This window comes from Lissotriton vulgaris, chromosome 8, assembly GCF_964263255.1.
Source record: "Lissotriton vulgaris chromosome 8, aLisVul1.2, whole genome shotgun sequence".
Taxonomy (NCBI): Eukaryota; Metazoa; Chordata; class Amphibia; order Caudata; family Salamandridae; genus Lissotriton; species Lissotriton vulgaris.
In genome coordinates, this window is record NC_141696.1 from 16,215,555 (window position 1) to 16,229,619 (window position 14,065).

Below are 14,065 nucleotides of genomic sequence, written 5' to 3' on the forward strand. Positions count from 1 at the left end.
CAACATAATGTAACATAATATAAAAATGATAAATTGTTTACCAGATTTCATCAGGAGCAAAACAGGATTTGTAGGCAAGATGGGTGTTTGCGTACACTATGATCGCCCAGCCCTGACCCTATGGTGTAATGGACCCTAATGTAAGCAAGGGACATGGGCCCGCACCCCATTTGAGGGGTGATATTAAGCCATAATGGCAGCACAGAGGCCTGCCTATGCACCCTGGACCTGGTACCATTGTAGTAGCTCAGACGAACCACGTCTATGTTCAGTCCTACCCAGTATTCGTTTGATGGAGTGATTTTGTGGAGCAGGAACTACTGGAAATATTCACTTCCATCATTCAATGACTTGTAGGGAGAATGTGAGTCCTTAGCATGTAGAGCCTTCATGTTTAACCCCTTCCATGCTCATGACGAGCTCAGCTCGTCATGAGGCACAGTTGAGCTGTGCTGATGACGAGCTGAGCTCGTCATGAATAAATGAGAATTCCGATTTTCAGCACAGGGGAAAAATAACCACAGCAGCGATGTGGTTAACTTTCTACGTTAGAGCATACTTTGTTGCAAGGGAGTTGGGCTTTTTGAGAAAGGTAGTTACCTTGTTTGTTGACCCTCTAGTGCAATGATCTTTATTTTGAAGCCCTTGAGCAGGAGTCTACTCTCCCTCATTCAGTGATGCGAGTAATGAAGGCATTTAGCAGTGTCCCATGGATATCCCATCTCCTTTGATTTGGCATTTCATCAGAGTTGGCTATCTCCTTGGGGGTCATTTCAGTGAAGCGGGGGAAGCAGCGGTTTGGACATTGTGAGTGCCCCATGGATATCCCATCTCCTTTGATTTGTCACAACCCAAGATTGGCCTACATGGCAATCAGGCATTGCCAGGAGGGCTGGTCTGCCAGGTCAGTGTGTGAGTCGTTTCTATGGTCTGGTTTGACAGCACAGCTGTCGCCAGGCAATTGTGAGTATCACTAGAAAGGGGCGTAGGCTATTCGCACATCTTGGGAGTCAGGAGTACATGATTTGATTGGGCAGAAGTTGTGTGCTTCCACAAAAAAAGTGCTTGCCCTCCACGCAGCTATGATCATTTTGTTCACTTATCCAGCTGCCTGAGTTTGAACTTTTACGGGCACACACATGACATTGTAATGCTATTAATGTGTCTTTGATAACTAGATAATATATGTAGTTTTTTTCTGGCAGCAGCACAGATGTAAGGAGGGAACTCATTAACCTACACAGGTTTTTAGATCTGGTTTCACAGTGCAACTGTCACTTGATGTTTTAACCTACTCCGATATTATTCCACATTTTGTTTATTCCACACAATTATATCATTATTCCAGTGGAGTAACAAAAGCCCCCGCAGTGCAGTACCATGGCCTGTGAGCTCCCGAGTAAGTGCTGAAGTGGGGATCTCCGTTCACTTTGCAGGGGAAGGCCTCAAGTTTCGTTCTGCAACTGGCTCTGTGCTGTGTACACATTGTGAGTTTTAACCATATTTCTTGGTTTAGGCGTAATGAAAACAAACATCGCTTTTAATTTCAGGAGACTGCATGTCCTATGTTTACAAATTAACGTTCAGCCCCAGACAGCTCAGTGGATGGTCACACACAAAGCATGGTTTACCAGTGTGGGGAGGTTGTGTTCAGGTTGCTACCTTGTGACCTGTTGTGCTACTTTGAAGTGGGCGTCTTCACATCAATGTAATATTTAAGTGTTTACATAGCCTGCACTATTTTAATTCTCTCTTGTGTAATATTTGTGTAATAGGAGTAAACACCTTGTTAGTCATTGCTTCATCTGCCTCTTGTGATGGAAGGAAGAGCCCTTTAGGACACCATATATATATATATTTTTTTATTGCACAGAAAAGGAGATTTCAATTGACACAGCTTCTGGCCCACAACACCTCCGGGCCGACCGCAACACAGTAGTTTGCATCCAATCTTTTACATGCAGTACACAGCCTGGGGGCCGACAACCCGGGCGTCCGGCGGCGTAAGGGTACTTCAGTGTTCTCAATGTGTAGTACAGATCCTACTTGCGGGCAGCGACTAGTTTTTCTCTGCGTTTTTCTATTTTCTCCCTCCTCAACAACCCAATAACTCCCCTGTAACATTACCCCCCCTCTACCCTCGCCTATATCCTCACCAAGGTTTCCCGCTCTTCCTGGCCTTGCCAGCTCCGTAATGGCCTTGCCCACACCCGACCCCCTTATCTGATAGTATCCTTCACGTTGGTAGCAAAGGGACCCTGAAGTTGTTCTGGCCCTACACCTAGAAGTCAGTGCCTCGACTAGTGTCGGGATCGTACGGTGTGTGGTCTTCTCTGTGCATCACCCTCCATGGTACCCCTCCCCTTACCCTCCCACTTTGTTCTCGCTACTTCTCCCCCTACCTTACCCCTCTGATCCGCTCCCGTTGTCCTATGTGATCATCATTGTTCTAGTTCGGATCGCGTGTGGTACCTGTGAGGTAATATGAATTTTATGGTCAATTGTGTCCCCTAATGTAGACCCCAACGGCTCCATGTACGTGCTTCAAGTACATGTATGTTCCCTCCATTTCCAGCTATGAAGACGCAAACACATTTGCGTCCAACGTTAACATGTCCTCTTTCAGATCCACCATGAATGGGTCGGATATTCGGTTCCTGAGTGTGCCTTGCCAACGTCTTTACATGGAGCACTTTCATGTTTTACTAGCTCTGGTGGGTTAGGCCCTGATTCCTGCCATCGAGCCCTTTCTGCCTTCTGTTTCAGAAAACTACAGTCTGCTGCTTCCTGACCTCTGCCTTACTCCCTGTGCGGTGAGTGGTGCCTGGCTCGGCCTGCTTGCCTGCCAAGACTGTATTCAGCCTTCAAGTTATCTGCTCCTCTCCTCGAAAATACATTCCTGTCTAGTAGTTTAGGAAAACATCCTTCCCAGCTGCAGAGCAAAGGGCCCGGCCTCACTGTCTCCATGCAAGTAATTCATAGCTCCCGTTACCATGGTAGGACCATGGCCCCTCGCATCTCATGTAGACACATAGTCTCGTATGCACGCACTAGCAGTCAGTATAGAATAGCCTCTGCCCGAGAGACCTTTCCTTCTAGATAATACAGTTCCTCAAACACAAGATATTAGATATGATTTGGGTTTAGGTTGTTCTGACACGCCAGACTTCTGTCTCCCTGTATAGCGCAAATGTCAAGTCCCCTTCACCCTCCAGTTCCACGTCATTCACACGTCATGCTGCTGCGCGCGCATCTCTGCCATGTATTTCTGCTGACACTGCAGGATTCTTCTAAGGATCCACGCACCTGTGATACGTTTCATATGACGTTGTCTAGCACACACCTCCGTGTACGCCCTTGTGCACGCCTCTTTATTACGTACATGTGTTCTTATCTCGTTTCTCTCAGCTGTTACGCCTTCTGCATCTATCACTACTGTAATGCATTGACTATATATATGATGCTCTGTTAATAAATCATTGTACATGTACATGCCCATGCCCATTCCCATCCTGAACCCTTGTGGTGATGGAACATGATACCTGGTTCGAACCAATTCCTTTTTAAGGAATAAAACCCTTACAAACCTCAGATGCCACGGATTCTGCCTCTTATTTTTGACTGAGTTATTCTTATTGAACTTTACCGCATAAATTAAGTATAGGTAATTTAAATTTACCACATAATTGGCGCCCGAACAGGAACCCCTCCCCCACCTTACGCGCCGGCGGTGCGTTGCAGGCCTAGCCCCCTGCCACAGCCGGACGGACAACTACGCGTACCCGCAGGATTTCCTGTATCTCCCTCAGGCCAACGGAGGTGACTGAGGCTGCGATCGACACCCAGACGAGGCGGTGAGGAGTGCGGAGGATCCCGACCAGAGCCTAGCTGAGAGAGCAAAGTCCGAGGTATTCAGAGGCCCACCAGTTCCGAAGTTCCGAAGTACCTACGTCACGAGTCGAGTCCAGTCCAGTCGAGTACAGGGTCCAGTCCAGTGTCAAGTTTCCGAGGCCTTCCGTTCCGTGCTTCCCGGTGAGTACCGTTGCTGGGGACGCATCTAGACGGGTGCATTAGTTTGTGCCCGGTCAAGACGGGTTTTGGGTACACAGACCCGGTCTGCACTGTTTAGCGGTGTATCTGTACTGTTTAGCAGTATATCGAGTATGCAGGTAGCTAGTTTTATTCTGGTTATTGTTGTTTGTTTTTCAAAATGTTTAATTGTGTTTTAATGTCATGGTATGAGTGATTGTTCGATCTACATTATTGTGTATATTGTATTAATTGTGTCCAAATCCAAGTAAGTATCAAGTACCAAGTGGCACGGCTGAAACATGCCGCTGTTCTCTAAACTAAGACAGATAGGAACTAGAAAAGGGATACTCGAGGAAGCTGTTCCCATTCCACCTAGGGACACTCCAGGGTATTTTATGTACCACAAACACGGCCTAGATGCTGTATTATATCTCGATTTGTGGGTGGATTACACCAAAGATCTAGCAGAGAATCAGAGATGGCCCGCTACTGGGACATGGGATGCCGAGTGCATCATGAGAGTAGAAGAAGCATTATGGAAAAAGAAAGCCAGACAGTCACAGAAAGATGCCATTGAATTATGGCGTAAAGAATCACACAGACGGACAGAGAAAGCACTCAGAAAAGCAGAGAAAAGTAGAGAGGATTCAGACAAAGCCCGAGAAAACGTATTAATTGAGGAGGGGATACGAGTTAAAGCAGAACAAGTAGACCGACAACGAAACACTCTTATGAATGGTATGTATCCTCTTCTGGCCGAGGGTTTACCTAAGGCCACTCCGGAAATACCGAAGGATCTGCCCCCTCCATTGCTCCCGACTAAAGTACGTCACAAGACCACAAAGGACGTTTTTCTTTCCTCCTATCTAGACGATGTAGCTCCCTCATATACTTCTGCACCTGCTCATGTACCCGTACCACCCGCTCCCGCTGACAACTCCCTACTCCTACAGCAGCATCTCCCAGGTCCGCAACTGCAGATTCCTCCAGGCCCGCTGCCCGCACCTGTTCCCGTTGTTCCCCCAGGTATTCAACAACTGCATCCATCAAATCCTTTTGGGACTGGCGTGGCCCAGGACCCAACCCAGCTACAGCAAGTACAGTTAGGTTACGCTCACGCCTCTGGTTCAGGAGGTGCTACGGGAGGTTATCAAACACCACCACAGATACACCGAATTACGATGAGAGATTTAGCAAAAGCACGGATACCGAAAGGCGTTCCGGCCGAACTACTTAGAAGAGAGCTCACAGACTGCAGATATGACCCAGTGCCTGGTACGTCAGGCCCCATGTTACTAGCGTCCCTACGTTTGAGACGCGTTACAGACTATTTAATGCTACTACCAGGAATGCCAGAACATCTAGACAAATTGTACGATTTTATTAGAACAGGAGAAGGGCCGGAGTCTGTTGCTGAAGCCATGTCACGTCAGAAAGTTGAGACTAAAGGTTTGATAATGCGATTTTTGGTTAATTGCTTAATAAGAGAACACGATCAGGCAGGTTTTCCGCAAAATGAGATGGATAGACTGATTAGATGGAGCCAGAATATGTCAGAGGGTAAGCATGACAAAGAAAACCAAGTACATCATATGGTTAGAAAAGTCCGTAAAGAAATAATAGAAATACATGCCCAGCGAGCACCTGATGAAGATCTTGAATTAGACGATCCAACTTCCTCGCAAGAGGAGGAGGAAACAGAGGATCTAGCAGAAACTTCGCAACAGTCAGACAAAGGGACCATAGCATATGTAGGTAAGGGAAAATACCTTAAGAAAAGAATACGTCCAGAAAGTAAGAGACTTTTTTTCTCTGCTATATCAAATCCGAAATCTCCTGAACATATGTTTCAGGCTACCGATAAAATACTTCAAGAACGAATGGGGTACCATGTACTCAATTCCATGGACGAACAAGAACTAGCCAGGTCAGCCGTACAATGGGCTGACAATTCTGATAAGTATGGCGATGACGCCTTAGCACAGACCTTTTTGAACCTTTCCCCTGATGAACAGAAATTAGCTGGAATATACATGATTCAGCATCTCATTACGTTGTTCAAAGGCCAACATTCTGATCCAGGTCCCCTACCTGATATTTCAATAGAGCTACTCTCGAATAGATGGAGAGGTCTAGGTACCGACTTAATTAAAGTAATCCTAGAACATCGACACAGGTATAATGCTTTTCTGAATACACAGTTTACTCCAGCTCCCCCCGTAGAAAGAAAAATGTATTACATAGACAGACAGAATCCCTTACGAGAAGTGCATCCAGTTAGGAATGATGATAATACCTTTAGACGTGTGTTTGTATACACGCCCATAACAAAAATGGAACTATTAGAAATGAAGAAACTAGTGCCTAGTCATGACAAAGACCCAGCAGGTTTCCACCGCGAAATAAAAGACATGTTACTCATGGGTGATTATACCTATCCCGACATCATGAAAATATTAAAAGTATTATTGCCTGCCGGTATTTACGAGAAACTCAAAGAAAAAGAATGGGAGGTGGGAGAGCAAAAGATTGATTGGGCTGCATTAGAGAACGAAGAAAATACTCGAACCCCAGGCCTAGGGCTTGGGGACAAAACTAAAGCATTACCAGGATTGTTAGTACAAGTATTGCCACGTTTGTTAGCAACCAAGAAGGAGGACTGGGATGCAATCTCAGCCTGCAAACAGAAACCGGATGAAGACACTAGTGATTTTTATTCCCGATTTGAGAAATGTTTTGTTATTAATAGTGGCCTGAAACCAAGTAGTGAGTCATATCCACATCTTTTTGTATCCAAATTGGTCGAAAATTCTTTGCCCCAAGTCAAGAATCGTGTTCTGAAAGTCGAAAGCACATGGCAAGCTAATACCCCTTCACAAATGTTACAAATGTTACAGTACCACCAGAACAGAATCAGGGAAGAACATGATCACGAACAAAGACGTATGAAAGACACGAAAATGAAAATGTTAGTTGCTCAGTCAGTTCCAGCTGACGGTCAGAAAAAGGGTATGACACAGTCCAATAATTCAGCAGCTCCTGTTAAAGGGACATGCAACTATTGTAAACAGCCAGGTCACTATATAAACGACTGTGCAGTATTGAAACACAATATAGCTACAGGTAAAACTAAAGAAAGACCGCGTACTCCTAGACAGGACCAGGCCCAGCAACAAGTGCCACAGAATATCCAGCCTATGCAAGCTTCACAACAGACAGTACAGACCGTAGCGGTACCACAGCCAAAGCCCATTGCCGCAACACAACATGCAACGCAACAGATGTACCAGTATGCACAAACAGATTACCCCGATTATCAGCGATACACATGAAACAGCCTAGAGAGGGAAGTTGGCTTGCCTCTTATTGAGGTTCCTGTAGATCAAGAAGGTCCTTATGTACATAGCCAAGTGTTAGGAAAAGATAGAAAGTTTTTGATTGATACAGGGGCCAGCAGAACAACGATAAGTCATGACGAGGTTCCAGGGGCACCCCTCTCAGGCTCACAGAATGTTTCCCTTGGATTCTCAGGCAAACCTATTGTGAATGAAGTATCGAAACCAGTACCTCTTTTAGTTGGACCGTTGTCTCGCACTACAGATTTGTTATTAACGAAATCATGTCCAGAAAACTTGTTAGGTATCAAGACACTGAAAGCTCTAGGAGCTGTTATTTGCTGTTCTCCGGAAGGAGTAAGATTGTTCTTACGTGACTTTAAGGGTCACTATGTATTGAGGGATATTGATCACAGATTACAGAATGTTCCCGCACACTTATGGGCACAAGGCCCCACTGATGTAGGTTGTATGCACATTACACCATATCGAGTCACACTCAGGCCAGGAGTAGCCTTACCACGAATCCGACAATACAAGTTACCTCCAGATGCTGTAGCGGCTTTACTGAAAATCATTGACAAGCTCATTGCACAAGGAGTGGTTGTAGAAACCGACTCGAATCTATGTAACTCCCCTATCATTCCAATTCTTAAACGTACTGATCCAAATGCACCCCCAGTTTATCGATTAGTTATCGATTTGCGCGAATTGAATAAATGCATCGTACCACAGTATCCAGTGGTCCCAGACATCTTGTCTCTATTGACAGCCATTGATTCCGAAGCAACGTTCTTTACTGTGATTGATCTGAAGAACGCCTTCTTTAGTGTACCAATAGATCCAGAAAGCCAATACCTTTTCGGATTCTGTTTAAATGGTCGAAGCTTCAAATTTGCACGCGCACCTCAAGGATTCACAGAAAGCCCCAGCATTTATAGCAAAGCACTGAAAAGGCAACTAGACAGTATACACATGCCTGACAACACTGCCCTGTTACAGTATGTCGATGATCTACTGATCACCGCCCGCAGCGAACCTGAATGTGAGCAAGCGTCACTGACGGTTTTGCATTTCCTGGCTGACAAGGGACACAAGGTGTCCCCTTCGAAGCTGCAATTCTGTGTTCAGCAAGTGGTTTACCTTGGGCACTTGCTGTCCAAAGGGGGGAGACAGCTAACACCTGACCGCATTCAGTTAATTGTAAACATGTCACAGCCCAAGACACAAAAGGAGGTACGAGCCTTTATAGGTCTCACATCTTACTGTAGACAATGGATCCCTCAGTATGCATTTCTAGCCAAACCACTCATACAGTTGACAACCCAGGAGGCAGCGACATCGACTGCCCTCCCTTGGACTCAGGAACACACACAAGCTTTTGATGACTTAAAGAAAGCCTTATGTCAAGCACCAGTTCTAGCGACACCATGTTACAGCAAGCCTTTTACACTTTTTGTCACAGAACGTGAAGGTACCGCATTGTCAGTACTCACTCAAGATCAAGCAGGTTCACACAAACCGTGTGCTTACTTTTCTAGTACATTGGATCCAGTAGCCCAGGCTCTGCCTGCATGCTTGAAATCAGTAGCAGCAACAGCCCTAGCAATCAGACAAAGTGATTCCATAGTGTTAGGACATCAATTGACAGTACAAGTTCCACACTCCGTGGAAGTTCTTTTAAACCGAACACAAACCCAGCACTTGACCATAGCGCGATTGACAGGTTATGAATTGACATTGTTTCAGCCACACATAGAAATCAGACGTTGCAACACATTGAACCCTGCTACACTTCTGCCATTAAGTGAGACAGACCCATTGGCACATGATTGTATTGAAGTCATTACCATTACGACGAAACCCAGACAAGACCTGACAGACACCGCATTACCAGATCCAGACCTGACACTTTATGTGGATGGTTCATGCATGAGAACAAGTACAGGGGAACTAGTGGCCGCCTATGCAGTCACGACAGAAACTGAAGTCATAGAAACGAATCGTATTGACACCCTGTCAGCCCAAGCAGCAGAGCTTATCGCTCTGACTCAAGCCTGTATTCAAGCCAAGAACAAAAGAGTTAACATATACACAGATTCACGTTATGCATTCGGAGTCGTACACGACTTCGGTGTACTATGGCGAGAGAGAGGTTTCTTGACCTCTCACGGAGCCAAAATTCAACACGGCCCCCTCATTCAAACTCTGTTAGATGCAATACATCTGCCTACAGCAATATCCATCATGAAGTGCAAGGCACATACAAAAGTCACATATACAATTTCCCAGGGTAACGACCTGGCAGACCGAACAGCCAAGCATACAGCTCAGACCCAGACTTACGTAACTGACCTGACAAAGACAATAATCCAGACACCGACACATTGTATGACAGTTAAGGATCCCGCCCTAGATGTAATTGACATACAGACACATGCTACACCAGACGAAATTAAGAAATGGATTGAACTAGGAGGGGTCCAGACAGAACAGAGATGGATGACGAAAGGAAAATCTACATGGTTTCTCCCTGACTCTATGGTCCAAGTAATGATTAACACAGTACACAGTCCTGCACATTTAGGAGAAAAAGCTATGTTAGACAGTATTCAAAATCTCTGGTTCAATAAACATTTACGAGCAGCAAAACAGAAAGTGCGTACTTGCATGATCTGTTGTCAGTTCAACCCAGGAAAAAGCATTCCCGTAGAGCAAGGTGGATTTCATCCTCCCGATCACCCTTTTGAAGTCCTCCAGATGGATTATATCCAGATGGAACGTTGTCGAGGATTCAAGTATGTCCTCGTAGTTGTATGTGCACTCTGCCGATGGACAGAAGCATATCCAGTCCCAGATTACACTGCTCCGACCACTGCCAAGCAGCTGGTTCGTGAATTCTTCCCCAGATATGGTTTGCCCCGCATCATATATTCCGATAACGGTCAGCCATTCTCGTCTGAGCTTATGAAGCAGGTATCTCTCCTGCTTGGTTATCAGTGGAAGTTCCACTGTGTCCGACATCCCGAGGCAGCAGGCCTCGTGGAACGTCATAATGAGACTCTGAAAATTCGTCTTGCCAAAATCTGTAGAGAGAAAGGGGTCGACTGGATAGTAGCTTTGCCAGTTGCACTCTTTTATATGAGAATGATCGCACACTCCAGAACAGGGCTATCCCCGTACGAGGTGGTCTTTGGTAGACCACCGAATATGTGGGGGACGCCTCTGCCTCGCAAAATTACTGATGTTGACTGTAACATGCTGACAGATTACCTTGCTTCTTTGATGTCTGCACTACAATAATGTCGTTCACAGGTTGCTGCAGCCTTTCCCGACAACACCGAGGTGAAGCCGCATGAAGTGGTTCCGGGAGACCTCGTCTTTATAAGGAACTTCGACAGGAGGAGTCCGCTGGAGCCCCGTTGGCAAGCACCGAAACTAGTACTTTTGACCACAAGGACAGCGATCAAAGTCGAGGGCCGCAAGGGCTGGCTTCACTCGAGTCATATCAAAAAATACCATGGACTACCGCCAGATCTAGCCTCCCAGCCCTGCCCTCCTCCACAGACTGACTCAAAACTCCCCTTGGTCGAGAAAACTTCTTCTCAAGAATATAAATTAAAATTGAGGTCTAGCAAGTCAGACAGTTTAATTGTTTAAGTCCTCCCCTAGGTGAATCGGTTAGACGAGTTTCTGACATGTATCCCCTAGACCCCAACAGAGAGAGAGATAGACAGAAACAGCTCAAGAAACATGAATATTGTAAATCACTTCGTAGTCACTGCATAGTGACATTACTGATTATGTTTTTTTTAAGTCTTTTGATTATTGCTGCAAGTATACTTTTACATATATACTATCCTATTTTCAAGCGTGCACATTCTTCTTCAAATGACACTGTCGAGCACACTTTTAGTGAACTGCCCCCGCATGAGTTATCTTACCGACTTGCACTGCGCAACAACACATTCATTAGTATGTTACACCATTTCCATCAGACCAACAATGCTACTAATTGTTGGATATGTGGCTGACTCCCTCCCTATCAGAAATACAAGGGAGTTCTGCCCCTCTTTCCGTACCCGTTCACACACAATGGTTCCTGTGGTGCATGGTTTAGTTTAATGAACTCTTTAGACTCCAATTCCGTAGTTTACCAGGGCAACTGGGTATGGGGAAATCTGAACACCGTTCTGCATAAAATATGTTTCCCTGACAAGGAGGGTCTTCCCAAAAGGACAGGGACTGATCTAGAAAACGAAGTATATGGATTAGGTAACTTTACACTTACCCTCATGATTCTGAATGTTGAATCCGAAGCCGAACCAGTCTTACCCGCTATGTCAGTGTTACCAGTCAAAGGTGAACTATGTGTCAGAAAGAATGGTTCAGTACACCTAGGTCATAGCACATGTACTACTGTGATTGAATTCAGTGATAAGGGCAAGTCTACATTCAAGGCTTCTCGTCATTCCTATTTCGTTTGTGGTCATACAGCATATATACGCTTACCTTTAGATTGGGATGGCACCTGTTACATTGCATTCCTTCTGCCACCTGTCTTCCTAGCCCCTCCTGATTATCATAGGGACACCCATCTAGTACACAATAGACCGCAGAGAGATCTCCCGATTGTCGACTATACTGAAACGGCATGGGAACAATACACAGACTTCAATAAAGGTTTCTTTCCCTACTTAGGTGCTGTCTTTAATAGTAAACTGATACGAAAATTAACCAGAACCCTCGAAGCAGTAGTGAATGAAACTACTTCCGCCCTAGGCAACTTAACGGAGGAGCAGTCTGCTATGCGGATTGTTGTTCTTCAAAATCGTCTCGTCCTTGACGTCATCCTGGCCGATAGGGGCGGAGCTTGTAGAGTCATCGGATCGAGCTGCTGTGTTTTCATTCCAGAAAACGCACCATCAGTATATAGAGCCATAACCCGTCTTCATAAGATTGCAAGTCAGATACACCAGAATCCAGGCACCTGGACTTGGTCCGGTTGGTTCTGGAGCGTGTTATCAGCCTGGGGATGGAAAGTCCTATCCTTCCTCGGAATAGCCCTTCTCATAGTATTCAGTTGTTGCCTATGTCTACAATGTGGGCCAGCGATTTGCGGCTTGTGCGCCACATCATGTATTCCTCATTCAAGTCCACATTCAAAACACCGTAAGAAGAAAGAAGAGCAAATGATGTTACATGAACAGATTTATAGATTAATGAGGATTGATATATCATGAAGGGTCCGTAGGGGACAAGGAGGGAATGAGGTAATATGAATTTTATGGTCAATTGTGTCCCCTAACGTAGACCCCAACGGCTCCATGTACGTGCTTCAAGTACATGTATGCTCCCTCCATTTCCAGCTATGAAGACGCAAACACATTTGCGTCCAACGTTAACATGCCCTCTTTCAGATCCACCATGAATGGGTCGGATATTCGGTTCCTGAGTGTGCCTTGCCAACGTCTTTACATGGTGCACTTTCATGTTTTACTAGCTCTGGTGGGTTAGGCCCTGATTCCTGCCATCGAGCCCTTTCTGCCTTCTGTTTCTGAAAACTACAGTCTGCTGCTTCCTGACCTCTGCCTTACTCCCTGTGCGGTGAGTGGTGCCTGGCTCGACCTGCTTGCCTGCCAAGACTGTATTCAGCCTTCAAGTTATCTGCTCCTCTCCTCGAAAATACATTCCTGTCTAGTAGTTTAGGAAAACATCCTTCCCAGCTGCAGAGCAAAGGGCCCGGCCTCACTGTCTCCATGCAAGTAATTCATAGCTCCCGTTACCATGGTAGGACCATGGCCCCTCGCATCTCATGTAGACACATAGTCTCGTATGCACGCACTAGCAGTCAGTATAGAATAGCCTCTGCCCGAGAGACCTTTCCTTCTAGATAATACAGTTCCTCAAACACAAGATATTAGATATGATTTGGGTTTAGGTTGTTCTGACACGCCAGACTTCTGTCTCCCTGTATAGCGCAAATGTCAAGTCCCCTTCACCCTCCAGTTCCACGTCATTCACACGTCATGCTGCTGCGCGCGCATCTCTGCCATGTATTTCTGCTGACACTGCAGGATTCTTCTAAGGATCCACGCACCTGTGATACGTTTCATATGACGTTGTCTAGCACACACCTCCGTGTACGCCCTTGTGCACGCCTCTTTATTACGTACATGTGTTCTTATCTCGTTTCTCTCAGCTGTTACGCCTTCTGCATCTATCACTACTGTAATGCATTGACTATATATATGATGCTCTGTTAATAAATCATTGTACATGTACATGTCCATGCCCATTCCCATCCTGAACCCTTGTGGTGATGGAACATGATACCTGGTTCGAACCAATTCCTTTTTAAGGAATAAAACCCTTACAAACCTCAGATGCCACGGATTCTGCCTCTTATTTTTGACTGAGTTATTCTTATTGAACTTTACCGCATAAATTAAGTATAGGTAATTCAAATTTACCACACCTGCAGCAGACCTTTGGGGAACGCTGTCTGTGGAGCTCTCGTTCTCGGTCTGCTGTCCCTGCAAGTAGGTCTTATATAAGGCCCAGAAGTTTTTCAGGCGGCTTTTTGGGGGCAATAAATCACTGTACGCCTCCGTCTGTGTGCAGCAATATAGCATGTCCCGCGTCCATCTGGCCTTAGTAGGCATAGGACCCCGCCTCCAGCATTGAGCCACCACTCT